This window comes from Ischnura elegans, chromosome 12 (assembly GCF_921293095.1).
Source record: "Ischnura elegans chromosome 12, ioIscEleg1.1, whole genome shotgun sequence".
Taxonomy (NCBI): domain Eukaryota; kingdom Metazoa; phylum Arthropoda; class Insecta; order Odonata; family Coenagrionidae; genus Ischnura; species Ischnura elegans.
In genome coordinates, this window is record NC_060257.1 from 64,742,616 (window position 1) to 64,754,838 (window position 12,223).

At 38.0% G+C, this 12,223-nt stretch overlaps 1 protein-coding gene across 1 annotated transcript in view; it reads left to right on the forward strand.

Moving 5' to 3' along the window:
* The window catches only part of LOC124168911 (lachesin-like), a 1,190,944-nt gene that overhangs the window by 632,713 nt on the left and 546,008 nt on the right, over positions 1-12,223 (forward strand). Inside the window, exon 6 of the mRNA XM_046547298.1 lies at positions 1,659-1,746. The gene's annotated coding sequence lies outside the window, so the exon portion shown is untranslated. The remainder of the gene's footprint in view (positions 1-1,658; positions 1,747-12,223) is intronic.

Consider the following 12,223-nt stretch of genomic DNA (forward strand, 5'->3'; position numbering starts at 1 on the left):
AGAGCAAAAAAAAACGATTAATTTTTTTGCGTGTACTCTGAAATTGAAAACTAAGTTCATAAAACTGAAGCATTCGTTTGTTATTCGTTGAGCATTCGTTTGCACAGAAAGAGTTGTTATTGCTTGTATTTTATTTTTTCATGTTATAACACTATGTTTAAGATACCTGTCTCAAACCGGTCGAATTTGAGATACGTTTTGTTAGAATTTAGCCATCGAGGTGCACGTTTAACCATCTGGTTCTGTTCAACCTCTTGGAAGGAAGGAAGTTACGGAGGAATATACGTAGTTTTTATCAAAGTTATAATGGTTGATTTACTAGATTTTTCATTATATCTTATACCTAAAAATATTTTGCTAGGAATTGGTGAAGATGTACATCGTTTTACGGTAGGGGAGGCAACATAATATTTAACAATGCTGAAACTCTTAGTTCCGAAAAGCACGTTGGGGAATTTATTATGTCCGTGCCAAAGATGTTCTTAATATTGAATATGGGCAGTTGATAACAAATGATTAGTTATATTTTTGTTTGATCTTTATTTTATTTATGATTCCGGTTGGCCTTAATTTGTTTTTTTTATTGCACTATAGTGTTAGTATTTGAGAACCAGCGTATGATGAATTTAAAGGAGTCGAAAAAATTTACTGCGCTATGGTAAGGTTTCCCTCTGTGGCTACCACCATATATTTCTTTACTGTTTTCCTCACATGCCATGAAATTCTCCATCAAAATAACCTTTTCACGTCCATAGATAATATAGTAATTGATTAATTTATGTTTCCCACGAAGCGAGATTGATCTTAAGACATATATTTGACATACCTATTTTATTTCCCTGTTACCTATTCCTTCCTACAAAGGTAGGATTTCATGATGTGAAGTGGCTTTCAACTTTCTGTCTTTCACTTTGGAATTATATCAATGGAAGATTTATTGAGTTTTCACTTATTTTATTATAAACGTGATGACTTACTTTGAAAAGAATCTATGGGAATTTTCTACGTCAGTTTGCTATCATGCTTGATCAGCATTGATAATAAAACATTGCTGAAATTCTTAGAATTACCCTGGATATGAAATACTTTTTAGAAGTTTGTCATCAAATTGGGGTCATATATCACTTTTTTAAAGTACCAACAATGAGTTGTCCATATTTTCTTGTTGCAGAAATTATTCGCTGTATATGGTTTCACACGTTTGGATACAGTGATGAAATGCATGAACGGCAAATGAGTGTAAAACTATTACTTTCAAATCTAAACATATTTTTAAATCAAATACTTATTAGCTAATTATTGTGTCACCCAAAATGAGTGGAAAAAATATCTCGTATAATATCAATTACACGTAACGAGTACGTTCTCAGAAAAATCTCAGGCCAAGATTTAAAATGCTGGCCCAAAAATTCTCACCATCCATCCTCAAGGCCTGGCGCTTGCATTTTTAATTTCGCAGGTCTTACTTGAATGTTGGAGCTTCATCAATCTGAAAAATTTACGCCGGACCACTTAATTATCTCGGACTATGCATGCAGATTTGCAATATTAACTCCCCTCGGACTCCCAGCTTGATTCTGGGAAGCTTTTGGGAGTCACGCCCTCCAATTTTTTTTCCGACCCTCTTTTTAACCCCTGAACTCTTGTTTCATTTGCAGATGCACCACTGAATCCTTTCGAAAAAAAAAGAAAACTAGGAAGAGTGGACCGGAATAACGACGCGGAAAGGACCGGGAGAGATAAACTGTAAGTGTGAGCACACTCTTTATCCCAAATAAATACATAATTCTCTCTCCCGTCCGCCTTCGTGCATGTGCCGTGGCATTACATTTTTGAAAACGTGAAAAATAGATTGTTTTCAGCCGTCGAGTGCTTCGGCGCTCACCCCGGTAACTGCTCGTAACGGCTCTACCTCTTTTCCCCGCCTCGCGAAATATTCATGCGCACGTTTTGGCTTTGGATTTGAAGGATGTATGGTTATTGGATGCGGTCCATATCTCGCGAACTCCCTCCCTCTCTCTCTGCTGCGATTCACGTATGGAACGGAGTAGTTGGAAGCTAGCGGTAGTGAAGGGTTTCGGAGATACTATGGCGGGAAAAAATATGCATCGCGACGAAGTTTGTGTCGCCGTTGTCGGTTTGCGAGAGTTTTTCTTTTTCAATCAATTTAATTTTTTTATTGGCAAGTTATTCTTGGCCCATATTCCGACAGAAGAATAGGGTAGTTTCCTTCATCAAAGAAAATGAAAGGCATTGATTGTGATTCGTTGCCCACCATTAGTGCATTCCTAATATACAAAGTATTTGGTTTTAGAAATCCCAGTTTAGACGAATGGCAATGGTCAATTTTAGCCTCATTTGAAAAAGGCCAGAATGGAGCCCATGCAATGCCACTCCACGTTAAGTCACAGAGATCTAGATGCTATACAAGTAGATTGGAGTTTTACATCGTCTGAGATTACCAATATATACATGCCTCCACATAACATTCAAAGTGTGATGAGGCAGTTTCTGAAAATTATGTACCACCACTGGGATTTGAACCCGAGTCCTTGGGGTGGGAATCCATCATTCTAGCTACCACACCAACAAGATCCTTCGCATACAAGAGGGTGTTTTTCCTATTATTTTTTTATTGCCTAAACCGAAAGATTATCAGTCCTGGAGTACGCATTTCATGCTTTTAGATTTTTAAATGACGATATCTATTTTTCGCGATTAAATGAATAGTGAAAATTTTGAAGCGCGTGAGAACGCAACGGCTAAGTATGAATGCTGGGAAAAGCCCGTGTGACGTCATTCTAGTTCCCGCTGCCTACGTGTGAGGTGACCTTGGGGCGAGGATATGTGCGCCGCTGCGATGCAGGCTGCTATGGTGCTAGGTAGCATAGTACCCTACTAGCAGGTAGCGCTTGGCTTAAATAAGGGTTTTTAATACCTTATCAAACAAAGGAAACTCTCCGACCATAGGTAGTTTTAATAGGTGATTATTAAGTGATGTTTCCCTGAGCTCTGTGCTTCATGCATGTATTGGTACTCGTATGGAAACTAAGTCCCTGTGACGTCACGTGGAGTGGCATCGCATGGGCCCCAAACTGGCCTTTTTCAGATGAGGTTCAAATTGACCATTGCCATTCGTCTGAACTGGGATTTCATTTCAAGCGCAACACTCCGTCCGTCGGATGGGAAGATAAGGCGTGGTCCCATTTGCGTCTTTCGTTAAAACCAGGCTAATGCCACTGCGTCAAACAAATCTTAGGATTGTTGACTCATGATGATTAGAATAAATAAGCAAATTAATAAATAAATGAATGAATAAATAAATACATGAAGAAATAAATAAAGAAATGAATAAATAAATAAATATATAAAAATTTTTTTCTGGGTCGCCACCTTCTCTAGAATGCGGATAACCTCTAGAGCACTTCCATCAATCCAATTGCTTACCTCGCATGATTCATAGGATTGGTCAGGTGAAGCCGTGGAGGAAGCGCGCGCGCGGGCAGCGAGGGTGGCATTTGACTGTGGGCTCGCTCGTCAGTCAATACGGCGGCGTCTCATGGGACTGCCTCGGCGACAAACCCCTCCATGACCCCTCCTTCCCGCCCGAAGTCTCGCACCTCGTTCTACCGGCCGCGCGCACACCTCTTGGGGATTCGATCAGTTCCAGCCGAGGACGACGTCAGCGGCTAAACCGTTCACTTCGGGATCTGCTAAGTGGATCTTCGCGGCTCCAATCCTCATAACGCATTCAACGGCTAAGTCCATCTCGCAAGTCCCGTGGTTGAGAGTGGAAAATGAAATTTAACGCGCGTAAAAGATCTCTTTAACCTCTTTCAATCATATGCTTGTTGGTATATTTTTATCGGACATTCTATTTTCTAATTTAAAACAATAATCCTTACCCTTTAAAAATGTGTTTAGCTTTGATAAATATTTATTTTTTCTCAAGCTTGCTTTTAAGTTTAATTTTCTCTGTCGATGCTATCATATCAATATGACCAATCAAATAATTCATTACAGCTGTAAAAAATGAAAATTTCAGCACATTATAGGTCTCTTTAGCCTCTTTCATTCTATTTGCTTGCTATGAAATTTTGTATTGGGGATTATTTTTTCTCCTTTATAGCAATAAACAGCCTTAGTCTTTAAAAAAAGTGTTGGAGTTTTGGTCAATGATTAATTTTTTTCAAGCTTGCAAGAGTATAGGTTTTACTTTTGTCGTCGATGATATCATATGACCAATTCAGCATTAAATAATTAATTGCATCAGCTTCTGGAGGAGACGGCCGAGAACTAAGATAATTTTCGACATGAGGGAAGGATATGGATGGAAATGTGGGGAGACAACCGACGCGACGTCGCCATTTGCGAAAGGCGCTCAGGGACCACGACTTAACGTCCCATCCGATGGACGGAGTGCTGCGCTTGAAATGTCCTCCACATTACATTCAACATCAGCTTCTTTGCTCGTTTCTAGGTCTGTATAGTATATCGGAGTTTATTACAATAGGATGCGAATGTTTTTACCTCTAGAAAATACTTCTATACTACATGCTTCCATTTAACAAATACTTCCTCGCTGTCAACGCGACGAAGTATTTGCTAAATTTACCTATTTTATTGGAGAATTATCCATTTCCTAATAAAATAGGATATATAAAATATAATCATATAAAGTTTCGTTCATTCAATCATAGTATTACAACCCTAAGATTATATATGTGCAGCCCTCCATTTACCCCTTCCTTAGAGCTCATTCTTCCGTTTCCGTGATTTGCTCCTTACTTGTATTCCTCTTCATTTGCCCCAAGTACTAGATTTTCTTCCTTTTTTGGTCTTGTATACACAAACTCACGAAGTTCCAAATGATAATGATAAGAAATGAGAATTAGATACTGCAGCTATTTTTATCTTGTTATGAAATGAAAATTCGAAATAAATTTCAGTTGTGAATTGTGCCTAAATAATGCAAAATAAAAATGTTTTTTTATAAAAAACAACTTTTTATCGCGACTTAAAAATAATAGAAAACTTTTTAATTGATCGCAGTACTGCCGTTGGATTTGGTGGCCGTTTTTTAACTTATCTTCACACTTATTTTAAAATTCTGAATAACAGTCGAGATACAGTTAAAAACAAATCAGAAGTGTTATAACACTGCAATGTCATCTGGTTCTGAGTTATTCTAATAATTTCAGCATGATTGTTAATCGGAAAGTGAAAATTTAATTGCAAGATTTGATCTGGGCAAGGTGACAAAGAACAAAGCGAGTTTAGAAAAACATTATAAAATGACCAATCCGCCCTAGCAGTTTTCCTCTTTTCACCATTTTTACTCCTGTAGCTGTGTCTCGTAAGATTTTTCGTTTTCAACAGTGGTGCACACCAAGAACTCTACCACCCTTATCTCTTAAACGTCTCGTCTTGTGTTCCCCTCGACCGCCTATCCATGCAATAAACCCTCTATCCTTTGCGAACCGATATCTCAGCCGATCGGAAATGGCTGCGTCAGTCCTTAATTCATAGGTGGCGGGGTTTTCTCTCTCTCCCTTCCTCCTTTCCACCAGGTCTTCTCCTTCGCTCATTTCCCCCAATACATTCTCCCAATTTCAGCCAATTCATTCCTTCGCTACCATTATTCTCCTTCACCCCATGCCTTCGTATCCTTAATCGCTAATATCCGCCGTTCAACTGTTTCCGTCCGCCTACGTCATCTTCTCCCAACACCTCCCGTTTTGAGAGCAGTGTTTCCTATAATTCAACTCTCCTGCTCCTTCGCCTTGTGCGGGGGAGGGTGAGTTAATGAATAGGGGTTGATTTTGCATTCACACCGTAATCCATGTGAAAGCATAATTACCTTTTCTCGAGAACAGGATAGGTAGCGTTATGACAAAGTTAAAATAGAAATACTTATTTCAAGCTTTGCGAAGGAATTGAGGTTTATAAGCTGAGGCATTACCAAAAGATACTATTAGCTGATTGATTGAATATCGATTACTTGTGTTTTTCTTTACATTCATCCAGTTGATATTATCCTATGTTAATATTTTTGGAATAATGGCATAAACATTAGATGTTTAAAATTTTAGTGAAACGAAATAATGGTTCACGGCAGATATTCACTTTGAAGTAAAACAAATCGTGAGCATCTGATTGATTTCGCGAGCATTAAAAGTAGGGATTAACCCTCCGACTCCACCTGGGGTCTTTTTTGACCCCAGGGTTGATGAAATGCCTGCAATTTTTGACTCAATTCAGATAATATTTCCATGTTAAAGATATGCTTTCCCACATGTTTTGTCTTTAAATTCATATAAATTTCAAATTAAAATTTTGAGTTATTCATGGATGGGAATTGTTTTCCTGGGTGGGGTCAAATTTGACCCCAGGTGGAGACTGTGTAGGTATTCAATTTTGAAACATATATCTAATGAAATATTATTGATAAAACTTGTTGAAAGGTAGATAATCCTTATGTAGGTTTTCATGGTGGGATGAAGATTCAGATGCAAAGTTTCCGGGTTATACACCGCGTGTGTCTTTCTTCATATACAACAGTTTCGCCGGCATTGCAGCTAGCATCTTTAGGTCACTGAAGTGCAGAGTGGAGGTAGAGATCGTCTTTTGTATCAATCGTTCAAGGCTGGGGTCATCTCATTGGTCAATCCTTCCTCGTGTTTTCCTTTTTTCCCTAAATTTTCTTTCCGTATTTTATTGGAGCATTCTGTTCAACATCTAAATTTACATGATAAACTCCTAGCCACCTCTAAGGTTTTAGGCAGGGGGTGAGTATGTTTTACTCAACGTGTATTATTTTCCATGAGTTGGGTAGCTGGTTCCCGTCTTTCCTGCTGAAGAAGTTTGTAGAATCCAATATCTTTTCCTCCGTTTAGAGCTATATTTTGAATATTAAGTATCACAGATATTGTAACGTGGGCCCAGTGAAGATTGAGTGAAAATAGCCACCGCCTGCCTGAGTTCTCTCGTAGGGTATCATGTTGATGTATTATCCTCATATTATTCCATGTCAAAGACTTAGCATTTTCACTCATGATATAATAACAGCATTTAACGCCTATGTCTAAGGCACTATTTGGCCTCTTAAAGCATCGTAACCCTATGTCATCAGTGGGTGCATTGAGAGAAGGAAAAGAAAATACTCTGTGGGACAATTTGCCTCAACTGGGACGGTGATTCTTCTCCTTTACTTTGTCGCAGGATTTCCCTTTCCTCCTCATTTTCAAACTAGCCACCGCTGTCTTTCACACAACTCTCATGTCAAGGAGGACAGACCTCATTTTTGCTTCAGCTCCGTAGGTGCATAGTCCATATTGTAAGCGATTTTGTGGGATCAGTAAAAAAATGTACCTTCAAAACGTTGTAGTAAATATGTATATATTTTCATTTTGATTGATGTTTTGCCATTATATTTCATTGATATTTTTCAAGTGATATCCAAAACATTAATAAAAATATAAATATGTTACTTTCAGCTATCTAAATGGGTGGATTTGGATATCATAGAGCTAAATTCTTTCCTTGGTCTTCTGATTATGTCTGGTGTTCAGAAAGGACGAGGAAAACCGCTACCTGAGTTTTGGTCTGCAGATTATGGCTTACCAATATTTAGAGCTACAACGTCTTATCACCGGTTTCAAGATATTCTTAGGTGTCTCCGATTTGATAATGAGACTCGTGCGGCTAGGCAAGAGATATCAAAAAATAATGAGGAGGCAATAAGAACTGTGTTTGAAATGTTTACGGAGGCCTGCATTTTATCGTACAAACCATCCTCAAACATTACAGTTTATGAGCATTTGTGCAAATTTAGAGGTAGATTTAGAAGTGTGCATGCCATGAAAGCCGGGGGAATATAGGATAAAAGTATGGGCAGCCGTTGACTTGAAACTCAGTACATTGTAAATGCACAAATATACGCTGGAAAAATTGAAGGATCCCGGGAAGTGAATCATGGTAAATGCGCAGTGCTAGATTTGGTTTGCCACTTGCAAGGCAGTAGAAGTAATATAACTACGGATAATTTCTTCGCAAGCAATGAACTGGGTCAGCAACTCCTAAAAAGAAAATAAACACTTGTAGGTACACTAAGATCAAATCGCGTAGACATTCCGAGGGTGATGTTACCCGCCAAGCATTGAGAAGAGCATTCAAGTATTTTTTCTTATGGAAAAAATATGCTAATGGTTTCATACATCCCAAAGCCAAGAAAAGTCTTAGGGAGCGCGCGAGCAGAGGCTTAGTAAGCGCTGGATAAGTGGATGCAGATTCGAAAGCAGGGGTTCTGCTTAGAATTAACAAATGATTTTTATGGGACGGGGTATTTAATATTTATTTTTTCTTTTCTAAAATAGCACAAATAAGAATCGACATATGTGACGGCTTGAGTACCCCTTTTAAATAATTTTGTAGCTTCAACTATTATCTACATCTACAGAATACCCAGCAAGCCGCCTAAAAGGCGTGACGCAGGGGTTGTTAGGACACCAGCCGTTCTTACATAACAAGGAAGTGATCTAAGGAAATTAGGACTAGCATTTATTAAAGTCCTTTATGGTTCGGGGGAAAAACGAATTCCCATATCTATCCGTTTGGCAAAATATCTCTCTTAATTTATAGCATCTGTCGGACCTGAAAACATACTCCGGCTCTAATATTATGTTCTCCGTGTCGCTCTTAAAGATATTTATTCTAATTTGTTCAAGCAATCTAAGCCTAGCGCGCAGCCTCAGAGTCTCCAGTGGACCCCAGCCTAATTTGTTTAACACCTGGGTAACGCTCTTTGTACGTACGGTTTTCGAGCCTTTATTGCTTTATGTACCTACTCGTAGTCTCCAAGTCTAAGTCTAACTTCGTAAAACTTTTACTCAGCTAGATATTCATAAGATAAGTGTTACCGTGTGAAAATGTAGCATCACCATCAGTTATTGTGTTTATTAATTTATTATGGCTTGACTGCGGAAACCGGTCATTATTTTTTAAACACTAAGTTGTGAATTTACACAGTTCTATCTTTGCTAATATATTTTTTGTACACATAAGTAGTGAAGTAACACCATCGAGAGTTTGGTATGAAATCTCCATGATTATGGCACCGTGCATTAATTATTAAAGAATGCTAGATCATATACTTATGGCGTGGATCGAAGATCAGCCGTCGGATTGTCGGTTTTTTTGTTCGCATATATATTTTTACGTATAAATAATGGATTAAAACCATCTTACGATATGATATGAAATCTCCATGATTAAGGTACTGCGAAATAAATAGTGGAAGTTACGAAGTGTTATCATTACTAATATATTTTTTGTACGTATAGGTAGTGAAGTAAGTCCATCTTACGGTATGCAATGAAGTCTCTATGATTAAGGTGCCGCGGATTAATTATAAAGAATATTAGCTCATATGTAAATAGTGTGGATCGAAGCTAAGCCCTTGTGCAGGGCAGTTGTCCGATTTGGCTTTAGCGGGGGTGCGTTTGGGAATGAGTGCTTGGTAGAGCATGTGCGGAGAGGCTGTTTTAGGCGTCGGATAAGTGAATGCAGATTCGAGGGTTATGATTAGAATTTTATAAATTATTTTATGGCGCGACTTCGCGTTTTTGTTTTCTAAGAACGCACTGATAAGAATCGAAACATTCACGTAAACCGCGTGTACCTCTTTTAAATATTTTGTAACTTTTATTGTTATGTAGTTAAAAAGTTAACTTCTATGGTGTAGAATTTCTGCTAATTTAGATATTAAGGAGTTATATAAGAGTCAGGATCTATTATGGAAAAATATATCATCATCATTAGTTGGATCTGAAAGGTGTCTCAATTTTTCGAATTACCTGAATTACGACCATGGTTTTGCTGGATACAACATCGCTGGTATCTTTTGAATGATATTCTGTTATGTAATTGAGAAGTTTTCAAATCATTGGTGATGGCAGCAACTCCCTCGTTACTGAGTTATGGCAACTCAAACCTTATTTTGGATTCACCATTTTTCTTGGGCGTACAGACTTTTCGATTTTTGAACAGCCTTCCAAGACGTAAAACTCAAGAAGAATACAAGATAATATAAAGTATTTCCGAACGACTTTATAACTAGAGAAAGTAATATTAATTTTAATAAGAAGGAACTATGGCATGGATCGAACTTCAGCCCTTGTCGAGGGCAGTTGTCGGATTCGGTTTCAGCGGGGGTGTGTGGAGGTGCTTGGGAAAGCAAGGCAGCGCATGAGGAGGGGCTGTTTTAGGCGCCGGATAAGTGGATGCAGATTCGAAAGCGGGGGTTCTGCGGACATAGTCGTCCCCGGAATGGTGAATGGTCCAGGCGGGGAAGGGGTTGGGTTGGCGCACCGTGTGAGTGATTGTGACGTGTGGAGACAGGGGGAGGGGGCAAGGCGTGACTCTCTGGAGTGCGTGGTTGGATGAGTGGCGTGGCAGAGAAGTGGGGACGCCACGCAGTGGAATCGAAGTGCATGCCGGTCGTGCTAGTGGGTACTCCGCCGTCCCGAGCGATATACGCGCTAATGACCCCCTTTTTAAACTCATCTTCCACCCTTCAAATATTTCGTATTTTTTTTCGCTTTTCTCACTCCTCTTTACCGTTCATCGCTTTGCAGCATTTTTCTGTCTTCACTAAAAGAACTCTCGGTTTTTACTTTCTCCCCATCAGACAGATGTGAATCACTCCTGAAGGGGAGTGTGGGTGATTGTGCCTAATACCTAATACCTTATGTGATACCTAATTCTTTGTCCATTCCCAGTGCGACGATTCTTTAAAAAAATGTAAAACTTCTTAAAATGAGTTCTTGAAACTATTCCAAATGCTGTTTTAGACACGTTTCCTACAGTTTAAGCACCTGAATAGGTCTCTTTATTATTTGGTTGTTAGTTGATTATTTTTTTTTTAGAATTTAGTGATTTTTAGTGAAAAAGAATTCTTATAACTATATCAATTCGATTTAGACGCGTATATTTTAGCGGTTAAGCTCCTGGAAAACTATTTTAAAATATGACTATTGGTTGTTCTAGTAATTGCATTCGTTTCAGCGAATGAGACACTCCTTATCTATATCATCGTCTATTAAGTAAACTTTACCCTCTGATCACCGCAATTTTATATTTATTACGCCAATAATGAAGAGCTTACTATATTTCTTATTTCTATTTTTTCTCCAATAATTTCTATTTTTTTCACTATTCTTAACTAGTTTTTTTCCTTAACTCTATTCTCTATAAACTTCATCGTCTGCGTACGCATCTTCGTCGCAGTGGTTTTTTGTTTTTTTTTTCTCTCCAAAAATTCCTGATTCTTCTCTCTCATTTAATTTATCCCTATCAAATAGCAATGAATCACGCACAAGGGAGAGTATGGTTTATTTTTCACTGTACCTTATTCGTTTGCCATTTCTTTCGCGATGATTACTTTATAAAGTTCTTATAAATTCTCAGAAAAAGCTCTTTAAAGTATTTCAATGGTTTTAGACACGTATTTTAGCAGTTAAAGCTCCTGGACAACTATTTACGTTTTGGCTGTGGGTTGAGGTATTCATTGCCTTCGTCTCAACGAATAAGAAACGCCTTATCATTATAAACGTAAATTAGAAAATCTATATATATAAAAGAAAGTCGAAAATCGTGTTAGTTAGAACACTTATAACTCGAGAACGGCGGCACCGATTTTAGTGACATTAGGCTCTTTGGATTCGTCTCAGCCCCGGATAACATATAGGACATTAAAAAATAGGAAAAGTTCACAAAAAAATTCAACTTTATCTTAGAGATATATTTTTAGGAGTTGATTGTTAAGACGGTCAAAACAATAAGATTTTTTTTCGTTTTTACTAATGTATTGACTGATCTTTTTAACAATATCAAAAAAATTTAAATGTTCAAACATATTAAAAATATTGAAGTAATATTAAAGTAGTATTAAAATTATTGAATTAGAGGTAAGCTCAGCTCGAATTGAGTTGTCAACAAACACATAACTACCGTGTGTGTAAACAAATCTCCAAGCAATTGTATATTATCAGTAATGTCCGTGTACTCTGCATGAATTCAAATCTTTTAACTTTGTAATAAACGAAGACGAAGTCACCAACTATCTTTCTGAATATTTAAAGTCCTTGGACGCACCTGGCTTACCACGGCACGATTTACAGCTAAAGGTAGGCTGTGTTCATGATCTTTCGAAACCTAAACCAAC